The following is a 14,354-nucleotide window of genomic DNA, read 5'->3' on the forward strand; positions in this document are numbered from 1 at the left end:
TAAACAACGGAGTGAATCAAAAAAGAGGAAGAGATGGAATCCAAGAACTGGAGCAATTAACACAAGAGGTGAAGGGAATCCCCAGGATGTGGGAAAGGAGGATCCAAGCTGTACAGCAACCCTAGACATCCATCCAACCAGATAGGAGCAGAGCAGAAGGTTTGGGAAAAAGCTTTCCAGAAGATGAAATTCACTGAATACCAGATTTGTTTGAACACATTGAGAGGAGACTTACATAGCTGGAGGACAGTAGGGCTTAAATTAGTGACATTAAATTAGGAAATCTAGGCAATTAACTCCAGAAAAAGCAAAATATTTTTCAAGAAAATGATCATAATTTATTATAGAGCGCAGATGTGAACAGTATTTATTTGGTCAAAATAATGTAAATATCGTGTATCAACCTAATGATGTTATGGGTATATAAGTCCAGGAAATATATGTAATATGTGTGTGTGTGGTGTGGAAGGGGTGAGAGCTAAATCCCCATTTCCCACAGTAGAAAGTCAATAGATTAAGTAGCTATTTAGAGATATGGTGATTCAAAAAAGAAAAAAAGAGTTAGTTATAGCATTAGAAGTGATTTCCTCTGAGGAGTGAGAAATGGGGAGAGATGTGGAGTTGGGGGCTACTATTTAGTAATATAGAACTATTCGACTCTTTAAACTACATGCATATTTAAGGTTGATATAAATAACTAAATAAAAATTAGTAATTGATCTTTTTTATTCTGCTGTATGAAGAAGGAAGGGGGTGGAAGGGGGTGAGATAGAGAATATGCCAGCATTCCCAACTGAGAAAGAAGCTGGGGAGCTAAAGAAAAACTTATATCTCAAGTCCATCAACCCAGCCCGGCCATTGTCTTTCCATAATTCTAAGCAATTGGGAAATTAAGACTTAAAAATTTTTAGACAAGCTATTGATGCCAAACTGACCTGAAATCTAGGAGCACTGTGACCCAAGGAAATGATCCAGGAAATTGCAAAGAAACAATTCTATCAAATTAAAAAAATTAAAAAGAGCATTATGTTATAAAGGGGATATTGAGAGCACTAAATTGTCAGTGGAATAATTTCTTAATTGTGTCTGGATGTAAATTTCTTAAAATTTTACTCTAACTGCCTATTATCTTAAAATCCAAAATTTAAAAATATGACATAATTTTTTTTTTTTTTTTGTCTTTTTATGCTATTTCTTGGGCCGCTCCTGCGGCATATGGAGGTTCCCAGGCTAGGGGTCCAATCGGAGCTGTAGCCACCAGCCTACGCCAGAGCCACAGCAACGCGGGATCCGAGCTGCGTCTGCAACCTACACCACAGCTCACGGCAACGCCGGATCGTTAACCCACTGAGCAAGGGCAGGAACTGAACCCGCAACCTCATGGTTCCTAGTCGGAATCATTAACCACTGAGCCACGACGGGAATTCCATGACTTATAATTTTAATTTAAAAACATGGAAATGCATTCTATGGAGTTTTGATTAACCATCTCCATGACTGAAATCACACTGTTTAGGTCTGTGGTCCTATCAAGACACCAGAGTCTACCTACCTTCGACGGCAGGCTCTTGAAAGCTGACTCAGTTCTACTTTCTCTTCCTATCTTCAATCTCCCTCCACTGCATCCTTCTCCTCAGCTTAAAAAAATGCTGAAAAGTCACCCATTTAAAATAAAATAATAAAGAAGAAATTCTCCCTTTAGCTATCACCCCAACTCACTCTTTTCCTTCCTCACAATACTTCTGAGCAGAACATACGCTCACTTCCTTCTCTTCCTTTACTTCCTTACCACAGGCTGCTTCTTCACCTTGTGAAATCTGGCTTTCACTCTGACCATCACACTGAACCTGCTACCTCTGAGGTCTCAGGACTTCCTACCTGCTAAACCCTTGGTCCTGTCTAGTCCTCATCCTCCTCAACCTCTCTAAGCCTTTGACTCTTAAAACCGCTTCCTGCTGTCTCTCTGTCTCTCTGTCTCAGTCTCTCTCTCTCCCAACCCCCTTAGTTCCCCTATATTCTGTGTCACTCAAACTTCCTGGTTTTCCCACCTCTCTAATTCCCTCTTTGGCTGCCTTCTCCACCCCCCACTGAAGAACAGGCATCCCCAGAGACCTGTGGATGCTTGCAAGATCTGGCGCCTGTCTCCCACCTCATGTGTACCGGGTCCCCAAGCTCACAAGACTCCCGTTATGTTACACTGACATTTCTTTCAGTTCCTCTACCGCACCCAGCTCTTATTGCCTTAGCGCCTCTTCCCTCGACCTGGGAGCTCTTCCCCACCCACCCCACCCTATTTCCAACTCGACTTCTAGGTCTCAGCTTACTATCACTTCCTCCAAGTGCGCCCCCACAAAACTAAATCAAATTTTCCCTCTTTTCTGTCTTAGAACTCGTGTTTTTTGTCACCTTATTTCTGCAGTTTAATTAGAGGCTTTCGTTGTATGCTGATTTGCTTACTTATCTACCTTTCTCTCTAGAGTGTAAATTCCATGAGGACAGGAACTGTGTCAGTTTTGTTTACTACCTTATACTGAGCATTCAATTCAGTCCCTTGAACCACAGATACTAAATATTTGTTGAATGAGGGGATGGATGAATGAATGAAGTGTTTTCTTCATGCCAGGCACTAAGGTAAGCACTCTGGTAAGTACTTTACATTCATCACCTCAGTTTTATTCTCACAACAATCCTTATTCAACCCTTATTATCAGGCAAGGAAACTGAAGCTTAGACATTCTGAGTAATAATACCCAAGACCTTACAGAAGATAAGTGTCGGAGCTACACTTTGATTATACATTTCTCTGACTCTACGTAGGACTTCTTAATTATCATGTAATAGAGCTTCCTAGTTGACAAACCCTCTACATCCACCTTCCTAACCTGCCCTCACACTTATTCCCTCATGACGGTTTCCATTGGTTTCTCTCAAGTCCTCCTTCCAGGGTCTCTTCCAAGCTGGATATCAGTACATGGTCGGGAACCAACTATGGAAGAGATGGCGCAGTCCTTTTCAAACACAAGTTTCTGAGAAACCCTCAGAAAACATGTGAGGCAAGCAAACCATGAGGCTGGTCAGTGTTCTGACTGCTCTCCTGCACTTTCTATATGCTCTTCGCATTTCCTGCCTTCTCCCCACGGCTTTGGGTTCCTCCCCAGCATGGTGCCCCACTCAGGTCTTCTCTCCCTGCCCACACACACCATCTACATATTCTAGTCCCTTCCTCTGACAAAAATATGCTTGTCAGTAGACTCGTAAGTGAAAACAATAAAGTAAGATAAGGTATTACATAAAGAGTTGTCATGGATTGTATCAACCCTCAATTCATAAGCTGAAGTCCTAACCCTAGGACTTCAGAATGTGACCTTTTTCAGAAACAGAGTCATTGTAAATAATTATTCAAGGTAAAATGAGGTCATATTGGAGTAGGGTGGGTCCTTATTCCAATATGACTGTTGTTCTTGTAAAAAGAACACCATGTGGAGATGAAGGCAGAGATTGGCAGCAGAAGCCAAGGAACAAGAAAGATTGCAGAGAAGCATCAGAAACTAGGGCAGAGGCCTGGAACAGGTTCTCCCTCATGACCCCAGAAGGAACCAACTGTACCAACACCTTAATCTTAGATGTCCAGCCTCCAGAACTGTGAGATAATACATTTCTGCTGTTTAAACCACTCAGTTTGTGGTACATTGTTATGGTAGCCCTAGAAAACTAATAGAAATAGTACAATCCCAATTTTGTTAAACAAAACAAACTCATATATGTTAGAGACTATCCATCTCTCTCTCTCACACACACACACAAACAAAAGAAAACATATACAGAAGTTAGCAGAGGTTCTTTAGGGGTGGGGGATGATGAGTAATCTTGCTTTGTATTTTTCCCGTGCACCTTTAGGTATTTCCTCAATTCTCTTCATCTCTGCAAGGATATATTATTACACAGACAAATCTTTGAGCTTCAGTTGCTTCATCTGTAATTTAAGAACAGCCAAACCAATCTTCCTGGATTGTTGTAAGAATTAAAACGCCTGGACACACAGTAAGTCAGTTGGTCCCTAGACTAGAGAGAGCAGCTCCAAAGAAGTAAAGCTGAGCCTAACAGCCTGTGGTTCTTCTGTTCACTATTAGGAGATTACTCAGTTCTTAAAAGGAGGCATCACCAACACTGCTAAGCCAGGCCTATGGATGCTGCTAAGCACTGGTCTCCATGTGTGACGAGGGTGGGTGTGGGGTGTGAGATGCCACAAAGGATCTGGCTGGACACCTAGGGCTTGGGAGTGTCATTAAAAAAATGCAAGAGAGTTTGGAAGGTTGATTGGCAGAAGATTGCTTAAACGAGGATAGCAATCCATTCTTGGTTTGGGGTTGGGGCCTGAAAAGGAACGCAGGACCAAGACAAAGTAGAACACATAGTCAAAAGGCCAAACAATTCCTTCTGACAGGAAGGATGCCCTGCCTTGTCATTTCTTCTCTGAAAACACGCTGGGAATGGTGTGGGCAATGTAACATATCCTTCCACAGCCCATGGGAAGATGTTCTTTCTCGAGAATAGTTGTCCCCCAGACACCCTCTTTCTGTTCACCTGTGATAAGATGTTCTTTTCTGGAGGCTGTTTAGGTAGAGGCTACCAAAACATTTGGCTTTGCCTCTGCCTTAATCTGAGCAGGGAGGGTTAATTGTCTCAAATCTTGAATTTAGAACATTTATGACTAATTAATCCATGGTCTCCAAAATTGGGGGCTTTTTTACTTCTTCATACTCAGCTGTGTCTTTTCCATCCCCATCCTAAATCCCAGCAACTTAGGGAAGAGTTGGGTCCCAACAAATGAGATTCACTGTCCATGCCTTTATGGTAAGTCACTACTGGCTTTTGCCTACTCTTTTTGCCAAAACCTGCATGCCCCCTTTCATATTTTATGTATGAGAGATTATATAGCAACATGGGAAAATATTTATAACATAATATTAAATTGAAAAGATGGCGATATAAAAATTGCATGTAAATATGATTCTGGCAATGTAAAAACGAAAACAAAAAATACACACGCACATACAAGGAAAATAAATCTGGAAGAAAACAAACCAAATAATTAGTAATGATTATCTTAGAGTACTAGGATTGTGGATTACTTCTTATTCTTTATTTTCCCCTAATTTTTTTTATGTAATGGAAAATGCTTTTATAAATAAGAAACAGACTTATTAAGGTAAGGCAAAATTAATAACAAAGCTTGATAAGACAAATAAAACAAGAAAGCTAGTTGTAGATAAGATTTTCTGGAAATAAATATACATAGCTCTCAACCCAGTGTCTGTGGACTGATGGAGAAATACAACCACAGAACTCTTGTGGAAGGCAGTTAACCACATGTCACCCTGTCTACTTTAAGAATGACCAAGAAGAACAACACAAGACTTCAGACCTGCTGGGCATTTGAGAAGAGCCGCGGAGCTTGGAGTCCAGGCACATTAGAGGTTTGGGGGCTATAAAGACACTGTGAAGAAGTTACTAAATTTGGGGATTTCCGGGAAGTGCTTCAAGCATGACATGGTGAGGCCCTGATTCTGTTTATTTTTAGAAGTCTTGTTGAGAGGAGTATCTTTCACCTCTCAGTAAATTAACTATGCTCCTTGGAACCATGGACATCTTTCTGCTGTAGCAGCAATAGGATCAAAGCACGTGTTTAGAAAGAGAAGTGAAAAACACCAGATGTGAGCAAAACCACAAGGGGAATTTCAGACAGGCGGCGCGCACCAGATTACCCAATTTGGAATGCGGCCCAGGCCCCAGGGCAGGCAGACCCTCTGAGGCTCAGGCTGGAAGGACAGAGGTTATTGATCCTGATTTAAGTCAAATGCCCTTAACTTGATCCGTGACCTTGCTCCAGCCATTGACCTCCTCCAAACCACTTTCACCATCTGTAAAATGGAAGGACTGCCTCATTTCCTCTCAGGAATAATGAATGGAAACCATGCTAAAAACTAGAGGTAAGAATGAGGCATGATCTCATGATCTCCTTAAAGACTGGTAGTAAATTGTATTTAAATATATAAATACCACAACATATACACATTTACAGTGCATGTGGGAAGGATGTGTGTAAAAAACATGGGATTAAAGATTGTATATCATTTAACAAAGTAAATAATCTGTACGTTGACAATTGCAGGAGGTGTGACAGGATATTTTTGGCTTGTCACTAACAGCCCTTTAGGTCTCCTGGGGTCACCCCAGATCTAGGTACATAGGGCTGAAGAAATGTTAGATTTGGATACAGCTTAACCTTCAAATTCCAGCTTCCTCTACCACTTAGTTGTATGTAAGTTACTCCATAGGTTTGTACCTTGGTTTTCCCTTCTATAAAATGGGGATAAAACTAATATCTACCTCCTAGCCATGTTGTGAGGATTAAATAGAGTAGTATAATTAAAGAGCTTAGAAGAGTACTGGGTGGATAATATTAGTTATTACTATCCTCCAAAACCTTAAATGTGGACTTTGAAGCTCTCTGCATTTCTTTATTCTTGGTTTTCTCATCCAAATGCTTCCCACATTCCTACTCTGTTCAAAAATATTTCCTGTCTTGTTGCTGCGGCTGTGGTGTAGGCCAATGGCTATAGCTCCAATTTGATCTCTAGCCCGGGAACCACCATATGCCATGGGTGTGGCCCTAAAAAGACAAAAAAAAAAAAAAAAAAAAAAAAATCCTGTCTTATTCATCTATGTAGGACACTGCTCCTTCCAGACTTTAAACCACTCTAACACCCTCCACCAAAGCCATGAATTTATTCCTATGCATACCATCCTTGGGTCAATTCCTACAATGACCTCACAACCAGAAATCTATGAAGCATTACTATTTTCTCTGTCCTAACTTAACCAGAGGAGGTGTCCCACTACAGATTTTTTAAAAATACGTTTTCCTCCTCTTTAGTAGAAGTTGTCAGTCACAGTGTAGACTAAGGAATCACTGTGGAATCAGTAAGCATGGACGTCTTTGAAAGAGCAAAGCGAAGAGTCATGGGGATCTGAAACCCCTGCCCAACCCTCTGGAGAGAAATTGTCATTGGAGAGAAGAGGGGTGTGGTACTGGATCCAAGCAGAAGCTGGCATTCATCCTAGGATCATGCACCCAGGAAGGGGCTGTATATGAGAACAGAAAAATGGGAAAAATCACGTGATCAGTGAGAATTATGATATTATGGAGACAGAACTGAGTGGAATGTTAAGGAATCACTTTCGCTAAAGTACTGGTGTGAATGGACCCTACTTTGGCACCCCCGGGGTAGCAGAGAGAGGACTCAGACACCACAGCCCTTTCCTGGACAGTGTTTGCTGCGGTTTCACCAGCACTGGCATCATTCCTTTCCATGAGCTCTGTCTACCACCAGCACTGGGGTTTATCATACAATTGTTGTTACTGTCCTTTCCATTACCACCTTCAAACCACTTAGCCTTTTCTCATCCCTCCACCACATACCATCTTCTAGGGTGTTTTTACCACACTATTGTAAGAGTCCCTAAAGGTGATTCAATTCCATAGAAATGTTGGCGCCCCTATGATACAAGGCTAAGTCCTAGGGAACACAGAGATGAGTAAAATACGGTCACTGCTCTCAAGGAGGTACTATCACATGATTTAGGTAGATTTAAATTACTAACTGATATTTTCCCCTATGATACAAGGCTAAGTCCTAGGGAACACAGAGATGAGTAAAATACGGTCACTGCTCTCAAGGAGGTACTATCACATGATTTAGGTAGATTTAAATTACTAACTGATATTTAATCCAGTGATGGCCTAGGCTCCCCTAATTGTCTTCCCTATTGCCCTGCCTTGTCCAGTTCCTTTATTTAACACATACTTATTGAGCATCTTCTGAAGCATCTACATGAGGGAAATAGGCTTGATGATATACCTGGCTGACTACATAAGGAACAGCTAACTTAGCATACCTGTCTCTGCTCCTGTAGAGTAAAGGGCACTCCACTATATTTTGCTCTCCCAGCCATGATACAGTGATGGTACAGTTGAGACATGTTAAGGTCTTATTTTGAGTCCAACTTCAGAGGCACCTGAGAACAGGAGGAAGAAGGACAAATCTCCTCACAATGGTGAGGAGCTGGGACCTCCATGTCCTGTGCTCCTCCCCAATATTCTCATCCTCCCTCTTCTCAGAAATCAGGTACCCTTCATACTACTCCTTGATTCTATATGAGTCAGAATCTTTTAAATAGATAAATATGAACTATCTTTGGTTTCTTAATGAACAGTTCTTCAATAATGGAAGGTAAAGTCAATTATATAAATACTAAGCTTCCAAGGAAAAGAAGGGCTTCAAACAAAATGTTTTCCTTATTGGAAGAGGCATTTAAGATGAAAGTAAGTATTAAATTCCCACTGATGGCAATAAAACTACTTCTTATAATATTAAGGTGTACAGCTGACCAAACAAGAGCTGTAATAAATCTTAAGTCCTCTGCCCACTCAGAATAAGACCTCAAGGCATACAAGAATGACTCACTGTGACAAACTCAGACAACTATTGATTAATTGTGCTCACAAGGCAGTGTAAGCATTATGGATTGTATTGGATTGATTGGATTGGATTGGATTACTAGCACAAGCATAAAATTTGGTATCAAATGGTTCTTGGTTCAAATTTCAGCTCAGGTTCTTCTTTGCCACCTGGGACTGGGGCAATTTACTTAGCTTCTCTGCCCCTTTATTTTCTTCATTTGCATAATGCAGATCAAAATTTTTACCCAGCAGGGTTTTTTAAAAGTACTAAATAAAGGGACATAACTGAAGGTACTATGCAAAGAGGAGGGACTTGTGAATTCTCCTTTCGTTTTTTGTTTTTGTTTTTGTTTGCTTTGTTTTGATGTTTTACAGATGAGGAACGAAAGCCTGAAGAACTGATCTAACTTGCTGAGGGCCTGTGATTAACCAATGCCATCCCTAAAGCCACTGACTTCCTGACTTCTAGCCCAGTTGTCTTTCGATTGGTTCTATAATGGGAGTTGAGCAAAGAAAACTGAAAAAGCATTTATCTCTGGTTTTCTAATGGTTGAGAGGGGTGAAATAAAAAGAGTGGAGGAGGCTGATGTGGGTGAAAGATGCAACAAGTAGATTTACTTTCCCGGTTTTGCATTACTTTCCTGAGTTTACATTGCTTGAGCACACACCCACTGATGGTGGAGGGGAGTGGTAAAGCGTAGCCAACATGGGATTAAAGATTGAGTTACATCAATCCACAAAGTAAATAATCTACATGTCCACAACTGAAGGGGGTGTGAAAGGGTGTCTTCCCCCCTCCCCCATCACGCATATCTTTTTAGGTCTCCTCAGGCCACCCCAGACCTAAACCAATTTTCCAGAAGTTCCTACATAAATGTTTTCTTCAGACTTCTGAGCTTGATAGTGTGTGGATTTGACAGAGAAGTGCAAGCTAAAGAGGTCATGCATACAAAAATCACTTGTGACCTGAAAATTATTTCAGTGTGGAGTTGGTGCTCCACGTGGCTGAGTAGAAAGAGCCCTAGGCCAGAGACGGGATGCCTGACTGCTTCCCCAGCCCGGCTGCTAACTCGCTGGGGGTGGAGGTGGGGGTGGGGGGCAGAAGAGGAAGTTAACTTCTCTGGGGATCTGTATTGTAGCCAATAAAATGCCACCAAAAACACTCACCTACTGTATAGCACAGGGAACTGCAGCCAATCTCTTGGGATAGAACACAATATGAGAAAAATAATGTGTGTGTGTGTGTATATATATATATATATATATATATATATATATATATATATATGACTGGGTCACTTTGGTGTACAGCAGAAATTGGCACAACATTGTAAATCAACTATATTTTAATAAAGAAATAAATTTTTAAAAAGACACTCACCACATTTTATCTTCACAAGAACTTCCTGAGGTAGACAGCACTCTTCCCAAATTAGAGGATTGTGACCTGCCCGATATCATTCCACCAGGAAATGGCAGAATGTGTTGGACATTGGACTTGAACCCAGAAGGTGCGCTTAACTTCCCCAATAGACTCCCTATATTTTGAGGGAAGAAATGGGTATTAAAGTTTCAAAGCACTTTAAAAGAGCTTAAACAAATGTCTATTACAATTGTTCACAGGGAGTACAGTCCCTAGGAGGTGCCTTAACTCAGGTCATTTTCAGCTCATTGACTTTCTTATTCATCGCCTTTCATTTGGATCCGTGAGTATCAAACCACAGCTCTGCTCTTTCACCTCATTTGTTTTTTGATTCTCTCCCACACTGGCTACTTTCAGGGGAAGCCAGCACCACTGCTTGCCAAGTGGGGGAGTGTAAGTGTAGGAAGCTACACTCACGCACTCACAGCAGACACACAAAAGCCCATACTCAGGCGCATGAGGGCGCAACATATATATTCCTATTACTTTGCTACACACGTCCATGGTTTCAGAACTTGATAATTTAAGAATCTGTCATTATTATGACAATGTATTATCATGTATAAATAATTTCCTGGAATTGGGCTTTGGAGTAAAAAAATGCTGTGATAAAATGATAGAAAGTGGAGGGACACGTACTAAAGAGAAAAAAACTTAGAAACTTAGACCCTTCTGGCTCCAGTCCTAACCTTGAATTCTGCTGTAAGTTTATGAATTTCTCCCAGCTCATGTAGCCTCCTGAAAAACTCATACCCTTGGTGGGCAATAGGTTTGAGACAATCTCAGTGTCTCTTCCTGAGTTGATTCTGAGCTTTCGGTCTGTTGCCTGCATATGTGTTCCAGGCAGTGGTGGTCATCAGACTGTAAATTTCAGAGGTTCTAGGGTCACATCTGTGGAATTCTCCCTTCAGTGGTTTGTCACTACATGCAATTAGCTTTTTGGTGATGACAACACTTTGTTCTTGCTACTGCTTTTTGTTTGGTTTGCTTGGGAGGCAGACACAAAAGATCTTGATCCTCATTTACTTATGTGTATCCCAGAATTGTTGTGGCATTTAACAAATGAATTTATTCATTATACACGCACTTGTGAACACTGTGGTAATATTATGTCAATTGTGCATTAACCCTTAATGGTTACAAAGCACCTCCACATTAGTGCCACACTCATACTTCCCTTTGAGAGGATAGAAGGGGATAAAAATATTACCTACTTCATGAGGATTAAATTTGTGAGGATTAAATGCAATAAATTACTTAACATTGGGAGCTGGCTATTCAGTGTTGCTATTGGCATATTACTGATGAGGAACTATGGCTCAGAGATGCTAAGTCACTCGTTCAAGTTGTACAGTTAAATTGTGGAATTCAGTTAAGAATCTAAGTCTCCAGGCTCCAAGCCCATTTTAGGAAATTATCAGTGGAGACTGCAATCATGGAAGGAAAAAAGCAGAGCCTCAGAAGAACAGCATACATGGCAGTTTTATGGTGGGTGAGTAGGCAGAAGTGCTTAGACATGAAGCACTGCTCAAGGGGGAGGGCCAGGCCCAGGTCTTGTACCACAAGCAGCTGTGCTATTCATTTTTGCTTCTGCAAATGCTGCCTCCCCTCTGCTTCCAGACTTAGGGAGGCCTTCCTTAGCCAGGTCTGAGTTTGCACCTGCTGATACAGGCACCCACAGCACACTAAACACCTTCTTGTGAGAATGCTGGTCCAGCATTTGTCTCCCCAGCTGGGATGTAAGTGATGGGAACTCATCCTCTTTATCCTGCTTGCTGGCTGATATATCCCCAGCACCTTTATGGTGTCTGGCACATCTGTTAAAGGCAGGAAGTGCTGGCCAATATAAAGACAGAGAGAAAGAAAATAGAGAAAAAGGTGAGAAGACACCAATATGAACTTGAAATGTTTTAGGATTTTGCCGCAGAATCACTCTGGACATACCAGAAAGGCATAGAAAGCCAGTCAAAGCAAAAAGTAGCAAACATAGGGGTTCATCATGAATAGACCATCTTAGGCCAAGACTTCTGCAGACAAATGAAAACGTTTGCTGTCTTTTGCTAGAAAGAGATGGCGACTCCTGCTCTCCCCAGATGATTGCCTACAGAATACAGACGGAAGAGGGAGGGAAGGAGAGTTTCCACCAGGGTGATATATTTCAGACTCTGCCTTGTTGACAGCAAACAGTGGCGCAGTGGGACTTTTGGCAGGAAACGTCCACCTCTGCAGGAGTCAGGACAGTGCCAGGAGGTAGAGCAACCCTGGGATCCCAGAGTTCAGGCTTTTTTCTCTTGGCACCCTTGCGGTGGAGCCTCCACGATGCCCCATGCCTGTGCCTCCTCCTTGGTTAGGGCAGCAAAGGGAGGACACAAAGCCCGACTTCAGCAGGGACCACTTCATTTACGTTCCCACCCCCGGCCCTGGGAAGCCCCGAGTTCCCACACTCACCGAGGCAGGAAGGTCACCACGGACACCTCATCTGTCCGGGTCGCTGACTTACTACAGATGAGCAGCAGCTGCTGCATCCACATTGGGGGTCACCTCCCAGATTGCCCACCCTGGAATCAGGTGAAGACGGCCAAACCTCTGCCCCCTGGGGAGGCACCCATGGGCCTCTAGGCCCGACTGCTGCAGCTGAGGCCCAATGACCACAGTGGGAGCCCCCACAAAACTCACTTTGGCTGAGCCGCTGGACGCAACCAAGGAAAAGTGAGGCCTGCCCCAGAGCACACATCCAACCCGACACTGTCGAGCACTTGACAGTTTTACAGCGCTCTGCTGCGTACTGTTTCTCACATCACTCTGACCACCACCCGTGAAAAGCGCACAGCAGGTGTTTTTGTGTCCATTTTGCAGATGAGTAAACAGCCTCAGGATGTTTGAGAGACTCACCCAAGTTCTCACAGCTAGTCGGTGGGTCTTTCCATTACTATATGCAAAAACAACAAGCCAAGTGGACAAGTTCCGATTTTTATCCCTCAGAGAGAACCCTTCCTCCTAGGTTTAACCTGTCTCAGGCCTGGGGTATAGTGACAAACACTTCGGTTTTGGAGTTTGATCATAATTCCTCTTCTTGCCAGCCAAATTACTTAGCAGCTGTGTGATTTTGGACTTGATTCTTTGAATATTCGTTTCCACATGTATAAAGTGGAGATGGTGTTGCTTTGGTTGTGGGGCTGTTGTAAGGATTAAGAATAACGGTAAGCATCTACTGACTATTTTCCATACCCTCAGCTCAGTGCTAAGCACCTCATGCACTGGCTCATTGAATTCTCTCAACAACCCTAGGTTAGTTCAAATGTGTTGTGTTATTTCCCTTCACAGATGAGGAAACGATGGCAGAGGGGTAAAGAGACTTACCTCAGGTCACACAGCAAACAAACAGCAGGATTCTCACCCAGGCTGTCTGACACCAAAGCCAATGCTTAATCTCCATGTTATACGAACTATGCAAATTATGTTTACTGTCTACACTAGGTACCCAATCAATCGCTGTTACTAGGAATTGAGGCAGGCTTGGCTTGATTTATGAGCAAAGTGAAGAGCTAACCACCTGAACTGATTAGATAAACCAAAGGCCTATCCATTCGGAAGTATCTTCAGTTGAGTATGCCATGGCCTCTCTGTTCCCACCACCAGCATCATTCCTTCAGAGCAGAACACCTCGGGGACATTTGGCAATGTCTGGGGACATTTTTGTTGTCGCAACTGTGGGAGTGCATCTAACCGTTCAAGCCAGGGGTGCTGCTAAACATCCTAAAATGCACACGACAGACCCTGCATCATCAACTGACACCAAATGTCAATATGCTGAGGTTTAGAAATTGCATTAATATTGAGTATACACTAATCTTGAAGAGCTTTGCTAATACACAAATTTGCCATGCAGAATGGCACAGTAATGGTCTATTTAACATCTCTTGATCAGCTAACGCAGTTCAACATACGCAACATTTATTATTACTATGGTTATTGTTACTGTTATTGTTGCCAAGCAAAGATATGTGCCCTAGAAATGGCCAAGCTGATTTGGGCTTGTGGTAGAGTTAGAAAAGTGAAGCTGTTTTTCTGTCAAATTATGTTACCATCCCCCAAATTGCTGACATTTCTTCCAATATATTGAAGTAGGTCATAAATAAACTCACAGCCGTGTTATTTCCTTTCAGCATGCGGCTCTGTGAATCCCTGACATCTCTGAGTTTAGTCAGCTCTTCCTTTGTCCCCTTTCCCATCATGTACATACCAAACAGATTTTTTTTTAAGTTGGATTTTTGTTGGCCTCTTTTGGAAACTCCTAGACCTACTAACATCTTCAAAATGGTAAAAATTTACTTTGTCAAACAGAACTTTGACCAGAAGAAGACTCTTCATGGGTGAAGTATCTGTGATGCTTGGCAGCACATCCAG

The 14,354-nt window shown here is 42.2% G+C and overlaps 2 long non-coding RNA genes across 3 annotated transcripts in view; one reads left to right on the top strand and one right to left on the bottom strand.

Annotated features, from left to right (window-relative positions):
* LOC110260433 overlaps nt 1-13,520 on the bottom strand; it is a 61,950-nt gene extending 48,430 nt beyond the window's left edge. Inside the window, exons 1-3 of one of the 2 annotated variants that reach the window (XR_002343721.1) lie at nt 12,396-13,520; nt 9,906-10,062; nt 1,389-1,649 (exon numbers count right to left, since the gene is read on the bottom strand). This is a non-coding gene — a long non-coding RNA (uncharacterized LOC110260433). Of the gene's footprint in view, nt 1-1,388; nt 1,650-9,905 lie in introns of those variants that run through there. The other variant, XR_002343722.1, reaches the window with a different exon arrangement.
* On the top strand, nt 1,647-9,111 carry LOC106508402. The gene is made up of 2 exons (XR_002343719.1): nt 1,647-2,631; nt 3,898-9,111. It is a non-coding gene; the product is annotated as an uncharacterized LOC106508402 (long non-coding RNA).

Source organism: Sus scrofa, chromosome 4, assembly GCF_000003025.6.
Source record: "Sus scrofa isolate TJ Tabasco breed Duroc chromosome 4, Sscrofa11.1, whole genome shotgun sequence".
NCBI lineage: Eukaryota > Metazoa > Chordata > Mammalia > Artiodactyla > Suidae > Sus > Sus scrofa.